At 44.5% G+C, this 17,100-nt stretch overlaps 1 protein-coding gene across 6 annotated transcripts in view; it reads left to right on the top strand.

The window, feature by feature from the left end:
• Positions 1-6,533: 6,533 nt before the first annotated feature.
• The window catches only part of CAPRIN2 (caprin family member 2), a 699,936-nt gene continuing 689,369 nt past the window's right edge, over positions 6,534-17,100 (top strand). For all 6 annotated transcript variants that reach the window (XM_085652361.1, XM_085652359.1, XM_085652360.1 and 3 more), the window contains exon 1: positions 6,534-6,646. The gene's annotated coding sequence lies outside the window, so the exon portion shown is untranslated. The remainder of the gene's footprint in view (positions 6,647-17,100) is intronic.

Here is a 17,100-nt window from a genome sequence, read left to right as displayed (position 1 = left end):
CTTTTTCTTCTTACCCAGAGAAGAAAAATACAGTGTCCGCTTCTGCTCTGTAGCTTCAGCTGCCTTCCCCCCTCCCCCCAACTCTTTCCCCCTCCCCTCTCTTTCTGTCTAGCAGTTCTTCTCTTACTGAAAACCACGACTTCAAGACGGGGTTTTCACTCTCTTTCCTCTCCTTTCTCTTATTTCCTCCCCTGTGAAATGGATCCAAAAATGAAAATAATGTTTGCTGGAAATGTCGTATTTTAAGTCCAAAGTGCAGCATCTGGAATAAAAAGTTAAAAATAGGAAAAATAACGAAGTAAAGTAAGACAGACTGGTAGCCAAAGGGCAAAGAAATTTTTTTTTTCGGGGAGGTGCTTAATCTTTAAGCAATAGGCAGAGTGGAGCTGCAGGGGCTCTTGAAAGGGGTGAAACAACAGCGAGGCCTCATTAACATGCAAATGGTCTTTAAAAGACCTGTGAAGTGCTCGGGTGCGCCTGTCTGGGTGCCCGGGAAGCTGTCTCATCCCGGGCTGCCACACACGGGGAGGGGGCGGCTGAAGCCCTTTGAGTCCAATGGGTGTTGCGCGCCTGCTGGTAGCAAACTGGCCAGATTGATTTTATTCACACCCAAACACATTAGCGCCACTTTTACAGAGTTTGCCAGTGAAGCGCTACTTTTGTTTTCTTGTCTTTGTTTTCCCTGGGCTTGCAACTAGTGCACCAATCCTGGAGGTACTGCAATGTGTGGATTGGAAAACAAAATGTGTACTGCAGCTCTGCGTCCAGGGATGTGGTCCTTATATCGTACTGCTTACGTTTTGTAAGGATATAAGCAATGGGCATTGAAATGGGTCCATTCAGGGCCCTGTAGTCATGTCCTTAACTTTTCAGGCAAAAGCACTCACTGATTTCTGAATAGTGAGTGTAAACGCATTAAGGTAACCATGTTGTTCCTGCTTACAATTCACATGGTTTGCTAAATTTTGCATTCCCTATGAGTGTTTGCTTTTTCCAGGATGTTGTCACTTTTTTTGTAGGTTGCATATTGCTCTGCGTCATTTAAATTGAGCCACATCCAGGTGTTTATAGCCGGCAGCAATTGGGTTGTAGTTGAAGGCAGTCTGAGTTTTTCTCAGTGGGGCAGTATGGTGTTCAGTGGGGGAGAGAATGTGGCACTATGGCCAGAGCTACTGAATTTGTAACTGGGGAACCATGTTCAGCCTTAATAACCAGTCCACCAGACCACTCTCCTGAGAGAGCACAATCCCATGCTAGACCTTAGAAGGCTGCGCAAGACCTTAGAAGCCCTGGTGTCTTAGCACCAGCAGGTGGACCCTAGCAGTGGCAAATGTGGGTTAACCTTCAAGGTTTGTCCACCACAATCCATATTGAAGTTCACCTCCAGTCTTGCAGACAGGCCTATGAAGCAGCACACCCTAGAGCGACAGTGACTTTGTCACTGAGGTCACAGGACACTTGAGGAGGGCCAGCTCTAGGGCAGTGCAACCGGTGTGACCGCACCGGGTGCTGACTTTGGGTGGAGGCATTATGTTTGCAAGTATATTAAGGTTTTAAAAGTGCTTGCTGCCTTCTTCCTGGCCTCCAGCAATTTTCGGCAACAATAAAAATGTCATGACGACTCTGGTGTTTAATGTTCTTCCTAGAGAGAGATCATTTTGTCTAGTGGAAGTTCTGATTCATGGAAAGGTAGCTCAGGGGGTTAATGTGCCTGCTGCAAAGAACATGTACCATACAGATTGTGAGAAGTTGGCCTGGTATATGCTGTCCACTAGTTATGGTGGGCACCTTGTACCAGTCCAAACAACCCATATTGATGATAGGTTTAAAGACAACCTTTATTGAAAGCTATCCTAGTGGTAGCTATGGAGAGCAGCCTTCAGGCTAAGTCTTGAAGGAGTGTAAAACAGCTTGGTTTACCAGATTATAACCTCTTGAATTACTAAATGAAAGGAGATCCACACAAGGTATATATAAAATATATGTATTTATTTCTAAACACTCACTACTAATCTCTTTATGAGATTAGAGTCCAAGATGCACAATAATACGCACAATATATAATGGGCCCTAGGGGCGGACCAAACCATATATTAAGAAAGTGGTATAAGAACCACAACTTCACTAGACACAGTGCCTAAAGCACGTAGAATCGCTGGGACCCCAAGGAACCACCCAAGGTAGTGACACAGGAGACCCACAGGGGACGTGTGCAGTGTGAGAACACAGGCGCAAGCCCCGTACTATTTTATGGGAAAGTCACGGTTGGAATTTTAGAAGTTAAGGACACTTAGGAGAGGACTTTGAGAAAACCCCTTTAGACTTAGGGGGTTCTAGGGCCAGCACCCACAGGAGCACTGGAGTACTTGAGTTACCTCACCCAGGGAAGCCGGGTGCAAAGGTGTCAAATGGTGTCGGGGATCGTCGTTGATATCAATGGCGATCTACTGCAAAGGGCTGCTGCCGGGAAGGTGAAAAGTGTCCGGTGTGATCCAAGCCTGGATCGAAGATCAGAAGAACCTGAAAGCAGAGGGTACAGAGTCTGGGTCACTTGCCAATGACCAGGGGCACGGTAGATGAAAACACACCGATGTTGGGTGATTCAAGTGCGAAGAGGCGAAGCTTGACTCTGCAGCCACGAGGACCAGGAGGCTTCGACGACAACCAGAAGCTGGATTTGAGCTGTCCCACAAAGGATGTCGAGTGCTGGGGTGTCGGTCCTCGTATTGAACATAACAAGCCTTGGCAACAGCAACCCACGCAGAAAGAGAAAAGATGCTTTGGTGCGGACCAGCAAGGTCCTGGGGACTCCCCAAGCAATGGAGAGTCAGGACACGTCTGGAGCAATCAGGTAAGCCTAATTAGAGGTAAAGTTGCCTTCACAGGGACCCACCAGTCTACGGACTAGGGATCGCGAAGGGACCTCAAGAGAAAACACAAAGAGCCAGCTCACGGAACACTTGTGGAGTGTAGGCGGGCAATCTTCAGTGCAAATGCTGCTCGGGGTAAGGGCTATAAGTAATCCAAAGCTTAGCTGCAGGAGTTGTTGGAAAGCTGATGCTTCTGCAAAGTGACGTGGTGTCCAGGGGTTCCGTTTGCACGGTCGCCACGAGGGATATGGGCCTCAGACTTGCTGTGGGCACTGTTCTACCTCTAAGACCACGGAAACCCACCTCATGTGTTGCAAAATTCGGGAGCTTCGGAGCTGCAAACCGTTCAGATCTGTCTTTGGTGCCTGCCTTGCAGGGGAGTAATTTACTCCAAGGGAGATTCTTTACTTATCTAGTTTAATTCTAGATCATCGAAGTTCCAGGATTCAGTATCAGAGTTTCGTCCAGGTGTAATCTAAAGTCCTGTAGCCAGGGGTTCCTTTCTTATACCCAAGGAAGGGGTGGGACAAACTCTAGGGGCCCACCTATGGGAGGGTCAGGAAAGAGTGGTGGCTACACCCATTTCCTTTCTCCAGTTTCGCGCCAGAGCAGGGGTTGGTAGCCCCTGCAACCGGTTTGAGCTGGACTATGCACAGGGACACCAAATGTTTCCCCAGTGCTGAACTTCAACGCACTCTTGGAGTGCACCCACCCAGCCCCAATACACTAAAGCCTTTCTGGGAGGTGGTGACACCTCTCTGTGACAGGAAACCTATTGTCCAGGCCTCCCCTGCCGGAGTTTCGTCCAGCAACAGGAGGGCAGACTCGTGTCTGTGGCTGGCAGCATCCATTTTGTGATGCCAGGGCTCTGTTAGCTGGTACCGGGTATACCGGTGCTGTCATGTCTCTCCCTCTAGAAGGGTGGGATCATACTCCCACACCAGTTACTTGTGTGGGGGTATGATTCCAAAGTGTTTGACACCAAATACAACATGTTTCCGTGCAGCCATTCCAAAGTTAGCATTTACCGTTTGGTTATAATGCACTTAAGAGTGTATGGTTTGGCAGCATCACAAACAACCCCAGAATAAAGGTTCTGAAGGCTGCTGAGGGGCTCTGCTCATGCATGGGCACCCTCTCACATAAAACCCAGCAACCTGCCTTCAGAATTGGTAAGGCCTGCCATAGGGGTGACTGATAGGTTTATATGTGCAGTAATATGGAGAGATATAGTGAACCTATATCTCAGTAAGGGGTGCATGCACCACCTTACCCAGGCTGCAGTAGCAGACATGTGGTGTCATTTTGGAAGGCTTCCCAGGGGTGACACAATGCATGCTGCAGCCCCTGGTAGGCCTCTGGGGTACCTATGCCCTTGGTACATAGTATACCATATAGGGACTTATAAGGGTACCCCAGAATACAATCTGGAGTGTACCTATAGTACTTGTAATCAATTTAAGGGAGAAAGCAGATAGGCTGGGGTCCTGAATACCAGGATCCCAGCCAGACTAAGTCGAAAACCAGCAAAACACCCGGAAAAAAGTGGGGGCAACCATGTAGTCAGATTCCACCTTCCTACACAGATCACAAAGTGCACATAATGTAAATAGGTCAGTGAGCTACTGCTTTTGTCAGAGAGATCCTTTTGTTACTTGCAGTTTAAAAGTTAAAATCCTAACATAGAACAGTGAGCTATTAACTTTCATCTAAGAGCTGCATACAAACAGCAAGGTATAGATTAGAGCGTTATGTTTTTTCCCCCCAGTCTTTGATTATCCTAATGTTGCAAAAAGTGTTCTTTTGGACAGAAATCAATTCTGATTATTAAAGAGAACCCCCAACCATGGTATTATGTTTTAAAATTCTGAGTTTGTTTCTCCAGACCAATCACTATTAAGCTATACCGCCTAGTAGTATGGTTGTCATGTGACTCCTACACCTTCTAGTCCTTAGTCTTATGTAACATTTTCTATACAGTGATTTACACACATATTGATTGTCTCTGAGTAATGTGTGTGATGTAATGTGCTCTGACACCCTACACTGGTATGAGTTGCGCTGTAAATCAAATTAAATGCATCTGAGAGAGAGTGTGGTTATGGAGACTTGAGGGGCACTGTTAAAGGGTGGTAGTGAGGGTATCCATGGCGAGGTGGTCATTGGGGGGTACTAACAAACATTAATGCAGAGGGCACCACCAGTGCTAAGACCGGCCCTGCCCTTGAGGCCAATCTGCCTCAACCATAGTTAGCTCCATTGGCCTTGTTTCAGAAGTAGTAGCTGCAACTCACCAGGGATTGGCAATGCAGAATTTGGCACGCACACCAAACTAAGTTCGCAAACTTCACAGTCTCTCTGCTTCATTCACAGGCACTTTTAACATGTGCTGCTTGCTGTGGGGTCACTGGAATTAAATATGCAGCAAAGGAGGACAAAATTATGCCACAGTGTTGACTAAATTATGCATTTAAAAAAAGGCTGCAGCGTAATGCAGTATATTTTCTGATATTTTATTATTTTGACGTGTACACATGCTAACAGTCTTTGGAAAGATTTTGCCTTATTAGCACCAGTGTAACATACAAATGCAACAGTGAGAAAGATGATCAGTCAACCTTTGCAATAAGCCATCCACTCTGCAGCAAAACAAGTCACATTTTTTGTTAACTTTTGATACATTTGAGCTATAAACAATTTATTAGTTTAAATGGTCAGATCATGCAGCAGATCTTGCATTAGGAGGCAAATATGGCAGAGCCAGAGTTATATAGAAAACATTTGCAAACTAGGATATTTTGCCATTCATGTTTGAACTGCTGTTGTGGAAAAAGGGAGAAGTGCTGATGATAAACACCATGGCTCTGCGAAAAATTGCTTGTGCTTCCACATTTTATCGTATTTGGGACATTCTGTGATTAGAAGCATATCCCACTTTGTGAATGTGTTTTAATGTCAATAACTCATTATAACCTTATATAATCATGTGTATCCATTGGTTGATTAAACTGGGTAGTGAAATGCCAAACAAATACTAAAAATTGGGATATTTGCGCATTCTGGCCACCCCTCTGATTCTCCGCCCACAGTTCCCCTACTTTTTTTCCCCCACTTCAACCACTGACCATAGCCTGAATGCCAGCAATGCATTCTTAACAGACATTAATATCATTGCCTTGAGATGCTTATCTTCAGTCGCACCCTCGGGGCAGGCAGTTCAGTGTAAAGACGATGATACATCTAAATTACTATTCTAAATACATTGCCTGGTTGTAGGGAAAACCCAACGTTTTACAAAATAGTCTATAAGATTAATTTCACAAAACATCTTAATTCAAAATGTCAGCACCTGACGGCAATAAAAAAGTAATACAGATAACACCAGTCTAGCCCGCCATCTCTCCGCTCCTGGCAGAGGATACTGATAATCACACCTGGGCCTACCAAGCACCGCCCACACACGTGTTGTGCTGTGTTAGAATTACGAGAACCCTGGTTACGTCCCCTCGAAGCGGTAGCTAACGCGTTCACGTCACAATGGATCAAAACGGACTGTCGGAGGCTGGTTTGAGCTGGGCGTTTCCTGGACTCCTCCCCGCCCTCCGGTCTCCGCCCCTGTGCCGGGGGCTCAGTCCCGGCCCTGCCGTAGCGAAGATATAAAGATGGGCAGTGGAGGCAGGGGGCGGGTCTTTTGGAGGCGGGTGTGAGGTAGAGGTGGAGTTACGAGAGCAGCAGCTGCACGGCTCGCGCAACTCAGCCCCAGCCGGGCGGAGAAGGTAACTGTCTGTATGTGGAGCCTGCCTTGGAGCATCGATATCGGGCGGGGTGTGGATGGCAAGGGTCCGTGCGGAACAGGGTTACAATATTGCCTTGCGCCGTGTCCTCTGAAAGGCAGGGTGTTTAAAGTACTCTGTGTGACCCAGATAATATCACTAAAGTTGTTCAGTCTTGCTTGTACTATGTATCAGAATGATTGCTCGCAGGTGCGTATCTTAAAAAGGAAAAAGTCTACGTGTGCCTGTTAGCCAGAAATAATCGTCGCTGAATGCACAACATGCTCGCCCAAAAAACCCCAATCCATATATTTCTTTAGCGTAAAAACATCAACGTTTCCCCGAAAGTAACTTTTGTGTCCAGAATACTCTGTCACTTTCCACTCTCGCCTCGAAAATACCAGCGGAGGACTTGGATCCTTTCAGGTTCGTCGGCTGAAGTCACCTGTTTTGTCAAGCATACATGAAGAAAATGCGGTATTTCACCGCAAATGCACTAGACCCATTTCCCACAATAATAATGCACAGGTATCCCTTATAACAAAAAAGGTACATGCCTGCACTTCTCTTCACACTGGACAAAAATCATACCTTGTGTGAGACGTTTATCATCCGGTTTGCTGCTCACAATGGTGTGTGATACCAATCCCTGCGAAGTTTCCTCCAAACGGTATTGCAGTGCCCCGCACTCGGACAGCGCGGTACCGTATCCCGCTTCTAAACAATGATTGGTAGCTCAACAAGCATTTGCAATGCAATAGGTCTCGCATTAGGAAAGTTTGAGCTTTTTGTATTGTAAGTTGACTAATTTTTTATTTATGTGTTGGTATTGAAGATATTGAAATTACTAGCTTTCTCATGTACAATGTCAATAATTTTAACTGTTGCTAATGTGACACCTATAGCATTTGTAATGCAATATGTGTTGTATTTACGTGACTTAGATGTATTGATATTACAAATAACAATGGCTTTTCATTTTTGCAAATAATTAATACTTAAATAAAAGTTAATGTAAATTATAATGGCAATCGTTTAAACTTTTGTTTATAACTCTGGTGAAGATTATGTTTAGTGTATTTAATTGCGCCTAAAATCCAAGAACAGAAGTTAAATATTATCGTTTTTTTTGTGCCATTTGTAATAAAGCCTAAATATTGAGAGAACATATTAGAGCCAGTTGTTGAATGGTTGTACAGATTGATACTGTGGTGGTGGCGGTGAGTGATGTTGTGGTGGTGTCAAGTGATTCTGTGGCGTTAACCCCTTCAGCGCTGCGTGGATTTCCGCGCAGTGCTGAAGGTTCTGAGCGCGGGCGGGGCCATGACGGAACGGTTCCGTCATAAGCACAGCCCAACCGACGTGCATGACGGAACCGTTCCGTCATAAGCGTCGAAGGGGTTAATTGATGCTGTGGTAGCGCATAGTGATGTAGTGGTGACCTTGAGTGATGCTGTGGTGATGCGATAGATAGATAGATTAGATATATTAGAATAGAATAGAGTGTAATTATGTAGAATATAATTATGTGGCACTGAGTGGTTTTGTGTGGAGTGTATGTTGATTTTAGTGGTGTGCAATTGTGGCATTGAGTGTTATTTTGAGTGTATCTTGCATTGTTTGCATTGAAATTAATTGGCACAGAGTTATTTGGAGTGCGTGGCATTGAGTAGTGTAATTATGTGGTGTAACTATGTAGCACTGATTGGTTTTTGGAGTGTCTGATGTATTGAGTGCATTGTAGTTATGTGGCATGTAATTATGTGGCTCTGAGTGGCATTCGGAGTGTATGTTGCCTTGTATTTCTATGGTTCCTTTAACCCTTAGAGGCAATTCTTTTTTTTTTTTTTTTTTTGTTTTTTTTTTTTGTTTTTTTACTAAAAGGATGGTAGTTAAATGGTGTTTACGGCAGGATGGTCGTTAAATGGTGGCTACGGAGAAGCTGTGTGCTGAAAGGCAAAGAGAACACGGGCATGAAAGTGAAAGCGAGGATGAAAATGGAATGAGTGTGGCAGGATGTTAGTTAAATGGTGGTTACGGGGAAGCTGAGTGCTGAAAGGCAAAGAACACGGGCCAAAGCTGGAAGAAAACACGAGATGCGAGAGGCATGTGTGTGTGGCAAACACTGGTGGGGCTCAGAGCATTCTGTTGCTGCCTTGATGCCTTTTGTGTGAGCAGTGGGGCTGTGTGTGTGAAGTGCCTAAAGTTGCAAGAAAACATATGGTTATTTAAATCCTTAGACGCAGAATTAATGGAGCTAATGTTATCGACCTTAGAAGGATGAAAAGGGAATGAGCGCGGCATATCTTTAACTTTGTAAGCACAAAAAGCGTGCAGGGCAAACTTATTATGTTGGTTGTTTGAGACTCAGATCTGGGCAAAGCTGCAAGAAAACACAGAGGGGGGAGGGCGGGCTGTGTGCTGAAAGGCAAAGAACACGGGCATGAAAGTGAAATCGATGGATAGCAATGCGTCTGTGAGACTAGCCCTGTGGTGGGGGAGGGACAGTTGTGAGAGGCGCCATGAGGAAACAATCTCTCGGCATGCTGTGGCGGGGGCGGGGAGCGCATTCCAGGTGGAATGCAACAGGTCTCGCATTTGCGAGAGTTTAAGCTATCGGCATTGCAAATGACAATGCCTTTTATTTATCGGTTTCGATAATTAACACATAAATAAAAGGCATTATCATTTTACAAAGCCAATAGCTCAAACTCTTGTAAACACGAGACCGATTTAATTTCAAAGAAGCAACAGCCATTATCCCAGCTGCTTGGAAAGTGAAAGTGCGCTTGGGGCGCTGAAAACAGAAATACAGTGAAGCACATTTAAAGTGGTTAGAATAATGCACATTAAACAACAACTTCATGGCAGCCTGACTTCCCAATTACAAATGTATGTCCATTCTAGCTCGCTACTCAGTGGGCGCTGCACACATCTGTGGGTTATTTTTAACTTTTCTATCTGCAACAAGAACATCCTTCCATTCCTAAGCAGCCAGATGTGTGAACACGACTGGCCTCCGTTCAGATCTCTGTCCAATCACAACTATCCAGTGAAAGCTTCAGAATTCAATTTGTGCATATTATGAAGGAAAACACTGCAGGAAGCTGGACCCGTTCCAGTGTGTCCCATGTGAAAATAACGAACTGCCTGCAGTGATTATCAAACCTCTGATCCTGAGTGTTAGTGTAAGGAAAGTAGTAAGGTGGGCTGCAGGGCACAGGCCATGAGAACACCACAACTGAATGCAATACATTTATTGTCAATGCCACTCAAGACGGCTGCGCTATAGAGTAGCTGCATTTCTGCATCGCTTTGTATCCCAGTCGATGAAGCAAAGCTCGTTAGCAGACAGGCAGCATGCTGCACCGTAGGCCGTGATAGGCTGAAAGATGTGGCCGTTGTTGTGTTTGAGTGTCGGGCGTGATGACTGCAGTGATGCTCCAAAAACATTAGTCGCTGGGCTTAAGCATCTAGTGGAGCATAGAGGGCTGAGTGGGTATGATGGAGTCGCCTTATAATATTGCCGACATGGGGGGCGCATACAGCCCGGACATGGGTTTTGTAGCCATGCCTTTGACCATGTCCCTGCACTCATTCAACTGCCCCCTCCACTCTTGCGCTTAGCCTCACAGTTCCACACTTTTTTTTTTAATGAACTTCAACCATTGGTTTTACCCCAAAAACAACCATGGTTACCTTGCCTATCGTAAACCTCCTAATGTAGTCCCTTTTAACTTCTCAAAGTACCTTGTTTGGTGTTTAGGGCGACATAGTGGTCATAGACTGTACGGAAAGGACAATGCTTGGCCTGTTGGACAACATATATTCATTATTCAACGCAAGTACCTCTATGTAAACCTTAAAGAAAAAAAAATGGTGTTCTATAGACAGTGGTCTTAGATAAGAGCTGATTTTTGTGAGAGGAGAGGCATCTGTGCATAGAGATCCTAGATGTTTGTCTGTCTGTGTAGGCTATGAAGTTAGCACTCTAATTCGCTAAGTGTTTGGGTGATGATAACCCGTGCCATGGAATACTCTGCTCAGATTTTGGGTACTCGGAGCAAAGTCTGGCCTGATGGTGAGCGAGGATCAGTTCTAGGTACAATCTCTTCCCTCCTGTCACCCTATGCATAGAAATGCTGTGACTCTGCAAAAGAAATGAGAAAAGGCAGCGATTGAATCAAGTCAGGGCGGGTATTGGGCCCTTGAACATCCTCTGGTTCTGGGTATTACAGTAAACATTAAGGATAATTCTGCACTAGTAAAGGTAAAAGCAAAGAAACAAGATCTGGATAAGGTTGTTGAACCTGGACTCAGCCAGGTCGCAGCGCTATTTTGAGGCAAGTCCTGTGTTTAAGAATATCTGGATAAATTTTGGTTCCGTGTCCGGGAACACAACACTTTCCCCTTGCTTTGAAAGATAAGTTTGCTCTGGGTGGGGAGTTTCTCTCATGGGGTTTTTGTCAATGGCTCACTCCCCTTACGACCGAGGTATAGGAATGGTAGACCTTTATGGTTATTACCTGGCCTCGCAGCTTGTTATGCTTAATGAATGGTTCAATGGAGAGTAGGATGACCCGACCTACTGGGTGGAACTGACTTTGCTGGGCGTGGACAGGCTGCTGGGCTTGCTTTATGGGGCCCCGATTTCCAGGAACCTCCCTGCTTGTACATGGGTGGTACTTGGATTATTGGTTGGGATCAGACTCACCGGGTCAACCCACCCCTTGTGGCAAGAACATGGTTGCACCATACGGCTGGAGGGGTTTGCTAGTTGGGATAGAATATGCATTTACTCACCTTGGAAACGTTTGGCCAGGCAGTGGCTTGCTGACGTTCCAAGAACTACCAGAGCAATTCCACCTTTCCTGCTCCCAATTCCATTGGCACCTGCAGCAGTTTCGCTCCACAGAATCCGCGGTGTTACTTAAAAACTCTGCCAAATTTTGTGGAGTTCCACAAGCGGGCGGAGTTACTGGTTCCCCCAAGGCTGAATACCAAAATACACTCCCCCGGCTGCTGCCTTCACACTGTTTGCCCATTGCTCATCATACCCTGAGCTGCGTATCCTATGGTTGATACATATGGTACCAGCACACAAATCAGTTGTGTGCATAGCCCGTTTTTGGTGGTAATGTTTCAAATAAAAGGAGGCAGTCCACAAGGCATGTCAAATACACCACACCCGATATGAATGGTGTGATCAACACCTTACCACAATACAAACAGATTGATGCAAATGTGCAGGCAACGCACAATTCATATCACTCATGGGTAATCATGAGAAGTCGACAGTTCAGCATTCGCAAGGCTGGTGGTGATGGTGCAAGAGCGGTGCATTTAATTTGGACACTGAACTGCATGTTTGAGTTCATGCGAGGCGTTCTGTGCAATTTAGTTCGGTGTTAACTGTCGGGTAATTGTAATTGCATTTGTGATATGTTTCTTACCCATGACCCGAAATGCATAAGAGTGCTTGGCTCAAAGGGGTTGTAACTCATTTCCTGCAGAGAGCGTCTTATTTCTGGGAAAATTCGAACAGAATGGAACGTCAGGCACGCAGTCTCCCCGCATTCATCAGCCAGCTACAGCATCAGCAGGACATCTCCGGCTGCTCGGCTCCAGGCACCCATTCAATGCCCTGTCGCCTAAACTAAATAAATTGATATTGCCCAGGTGGATCTATGTACTGCCTAGCTGCTCTGCCAATCATTAAATTTGTTTTGTTTCCTGCCAAATTCAATTGCTTCGGATCAATCATCATTCCTTCCCTTGCTTCTGACTTGCCACCAGTGCCTACGATATCCAACTCGCCATTGTCCTGAAGATGAACCCCAATAATTGGGTTCGAAACGCCGTCGACCACCCTACAACATGAACTCATAATTTGTATAAATCATTTAGGGAGTTCAACTATACTGTTGTCAACGTGATGTCTTTTTAAAATTCACTATTTCACACCACGCTTTCTTTTACTTACTGTGTGAGCACTCTAAAACGAAAAATGTGTGTGAATAAATGTCATCTTTTGACCTACCTGACCCTTTACAGACTTTTTCTCGCTCCCTATTGAATTAATTTCATTTGAAAAAAACAGTGCCCCCTCCTGGGTCACCTCTCTTGCTTTTGCACCTTTTAGGCCACCCCTGAACCATTGTGCTTTAAAAAATTCCATTATCACCCCAGATTCACATATCTAGGTACCCTTGTCTCCCAAAAACCCTTTCTCAAAAAGAAAGACATGAATTCAGAGCATTAACCAAGGATATGTTGCCATGACTGTCTGGAGTCTATAGAAATGTGTATGTTTTCCTAGGCAAGTAGTCTAGTCAAACACCTATAAAATATTAGTGCAAATAACAAAATTGTGGCTGAATCTCTAGTTATGGTGCCCTCTTAATTTGAAGACCGATGCCAAACTCGAGACCAGCTGTAAAATGTAAAGTATGTTTTTAATTTCAGTACAACTGAAGGAGCCTATTGGTGCAAGCCAAACCTTCATAGACCTGAATGGCTGACCAGTACAACACCTACCACAACCGTATTTATAATATTAGTTTCTATTACTGGGTCCCTGACCTCACTCACTTTGATTTGCTGGTTGGTAGATTACACTGAATGCGCTCATTGACTGATTTATAGCATTTATTTCCAAAAACATGGTAAATCACTACTCACCCCATCACCCCTCCATCTCCCTTGCATAGTAACAGATCTCTGTAAAGGCCTAACCTCCACTCCGTTGCACTTTCTTTTGGGAAATTTGGAAAGCATCTGAAAACAAAATGCCACTTTATCCCACCAGACCTTTGGTTGCATCACCCCTAGGTTATATGGAAACCTTAAATTAGCCACGTAACTTCATCATGTAGACATAAGATTGCTGTTGCCGTGTGGCAGATTACCCTAGCTGAACAATACGTTTGCTCTATTTTTCTCATGTTTCCCCCAAAACACAGTAGTTTCCTTTTAGTTTTCCTCACACAGGAAGATATCCCTCCCAAGGTTTAACCCTGATCTGCATTCCCCTAGTCTGCACCAATGGTCGAAGTGGGGGGGTGGGAAGGGAGTAGGGGTACTGCGGGTGGAGAATCAGACGGTGGACTAACCCATGAATTGGGTCAATGGGCGGAGTCGGGTGTAGCAGAAAGCAAAATATCCCAATTTTTAGTATTTGTTTCCCCTTTCACTAACTCAAGGGATACACATGTTTAAGGTTTAAAATTAGTTATTGACATTAAAATACATTCACAAAGTGGGATACGTTTCCAATCACAGAATGTCCCAAATATCCTTAAAAGTGGAATTGCAAGCCATTTGTCTCCCAGCAATGGAGTTTGTCATCAGCACTTCTTTTTTTCCACAAGAGCAGTTCAAACATGAATGACAAAATATCCTGGTTTTCAAATGTTTTCCACATAATTATGGCTCTGCCATATTTGCCACACAATACATCATCTGCTGCATAATCTGACGATTTTAACTAATACATCTTTATGGCTCAAACAGATCAAAAGTCACTAAAAAATGTGACTTGTGCTGCTGTGAAGTGGAGGGCCGTTTGCAAAGGTTGACTGGTCACCTTTCTCCCTGTGGCTGTTGTATGTTCCATTGGTACTAATAAGGAAAAATCTTTGCCGAGACTGTTGGCATGTTTAAAAATGTCAAAACAAAGTATCAGAAAATGTACAGCACCACTAATACCAGTGTATGGTGTCAGAGCACTTTACATCACACATCACACATTACACAGACAATCATACGTGTGTAAATCACTGTATAGGAAATGTTACACAGGGCAAAGGACTACAAGGTGTAGGAGTCACATGACGACCATACTAGTAGGCAGCATAGTTTAATAGTAATTGGTCTGGAGAAACACAAACCTAACATTTTAAACGTAATACCAGGGTTGGGGGTTCTCTTTAATAATCCAAATTGATTTCTACCCAAATTAAGATTTTTTAGCAACATTAGGATAATCAAAGACTGGGGAAAAAACCATAACGCTCTAATTTATACCTTGCAGTTTGCATGCAGCTCTTGCATGACTGTTAATAGCACACTGTTCTATGTTGGGATTTTAACATATTAACTGCAAGTAACAGTAGGGTCACTGACAAAAGCAGTAACCCACTGACCTATTTACATGATGTGCACTTTGTGATCTGCATGGTACATGTTCTTAGCAGCAGGCACATTAACCCTCTGTGATTCCTTTCCATGAGTCAAAACGTACACTAGACAAAACTCCTTCTCTCTCAACTAAGAACATTAATAACTGGAGTTATCCTGACATTTTTATTGTTGCCAACACATTTTGGGGGCCAGGAAGGAGGCAGCAAGTGCTTTTAAAACCATATTATACTTGCAAACACGATGGCCGTGCCCAGTGCGGTCGCATTGTCCTAGAGCCACCCTGCTCAAGGGTTCTGTGACCTCAATGACAGTCACTGTCGGTGTGCTGATTCAAAGGCCTGCCTGCAAAACTGTAGGTGAACTTCAGAATGAATTGTGGTGGACAGGCCTTCAAGGTTAACCCACAATTGCCACTGCTAGGGTCTACCTGCTGGTGCTAAGACACCAGGGCTTTTAAGAACTTGCTGGGCCTATTAAGGTCTAGCATGGGAATGTGATCCCTCAGGGGGAGTGGTCTGGTCATGAAGGCTGAACCTGGTTCCCCAGTTCCAAATTCAGCAGCTCTGACCATAGTGCCACATCCTCTTCCCCCACTGAGCACCATACTGCCCCACTGAGAGAAACTTGCACTGCACTGATCCGTTATAAACACCTGGATGTGAGTAAATTCAAATTATGTACTAGACAAGACCAATATGCTTCCTAGACAAAAAATAACATTCAAGAAAAAGAAAACACTCAGGGAATGCAAGATTAAGTAAAGCGTGTAAAATGTAAGCAAGAACAACATGGTTACCTTTTTCCTTTTACACTCATTGAGAAATTACTGATTGCTTTTGCCTGAAGAGTTAAGGCCATGACTACAGGGCCCAGAAGGGACCCGTTTCAATGGCCATTGCTTATATCCTTACAAAACATAAGCAGTGTGGTTTAAAAAGACCACATTCACGAACCCCCAGCAGCTGTACACATTTTGTTTTCCAATTCACCCATCAAGCAGGTATTTCAGTACCTCCAGGAATAGTGCACTATCCCACCCAGGAAAAACAATGTTGTTCAAAGATGAGAAAACCAAAGTAGTGCTTCACTGGCAAACACTGTAAAGTGGAGATAATGTGTTTAGGTGTGAATAAATCAATCTGGCCACCTTGCAACCACTCTGTTTTGCTTTAGTTACTTATTTTTTTTCTTCATATTTTGAATGTTTTATTTCTCTCCACCCCGAGGCTGCACTTAGAAATTGAAACATGTCATAAAAGACGACGTTTCCAGCTAAAGTGTTTTTCTTTTTTGGGTCCATTTCACAGGGGAGCAAATAAACGAAAGGAGGAAAGAGAAGGTAATACCAGTTTCTTGAAGTCTTGGTTTTCACTAAATGAGGAGGAGCGAGACAGAAAGAGAGGGAAGAGGGGGTACAAAGAGGGGGGCAGCTGCCAGTGGCAAGAGAACTGGACACTGTCCTTGTCTTCTCTGGGCACGAAGGAAAAGACAATCCTTTTCCTGCTCTGCCTGTTCCGCCCATCCCTAAAAGCGGAGCCTTAACTATCGGCCTTGGCGATTTCTGCCATCGGGGACGCATGGTTAAAATATGAAGGAACGCAATTTGTGAAATTAAAGAAGGGGCATGCTGTGCCCTGCCGATCCCGCTTACTTCGACCACTGGTCTGCACCCAAGAGAACCTATCTATACTAGTAATTTCTGAAAACTAGAGACACAAGGGAGTACACGGTGAGATTCCTTGAATGACTACAAATATGTCTTGTTACCCAGGATCCACTGCAAATGTCAAAGTAAAGGGAAAAATAATTTTTTCCCTTGTGTATGACCGAAAACGTAAGGCAAACAGCTAAAGTCTGATCCAATGTTCCCATTCTTCTCCATTATAACAGCCAAACACAGGGGCGTGCGTGTGTCCATACCCATGCGGCCACTCACTCAACTATACAGCCACTCCTACACCAACTCACCACTACAGACACTTACACCCACTCACTCACCCATAGCTACTTGCACACCTACCCATAGAGACAGCCACTCACCCACCCCTACGGTAAACAGCCTTTACAAGGTTTTTCCTTGTTGTGCCTTTACCACACATCTTTAGCACACATTTGTACCACGTGCATGCCTTTACAAAGCATGCCTTTACCACAAATGTAATGCAAGTTGGGGGGGGGGGGAAATCTCCCTCCACCCCCCACAACTACATTGTTATTATATATAAAAACAATGTTTGGTAATGGCATGCGTTGTAAAAGCACGTTTGTGTTAAAAACGTGTGGTAAATAAATGCGTAGTAAAGGCATATAATGTC

The sequence above is a fragment of the Triturus cristatus genome, chromosome 4_1 (genome assembly GCF_964204655.1).
Source record: "Triturus cristatus chromosome 4_1, aTriCri1.1, whole genome shotgun sequence".
In the NCBI taxonomy this organism is placed as follows: domain Eukaryota; kingdom Metazoa; phylum Chordata; class Amphibia; order Caudata; family Salamandridae; genus Triturus; species Triturus cristatus.
The sequence above is the reverse complement of the archived record's forward strand: the minus strand, read 5'-3'. Positions and strand labels throughout refer to the sequence as shown.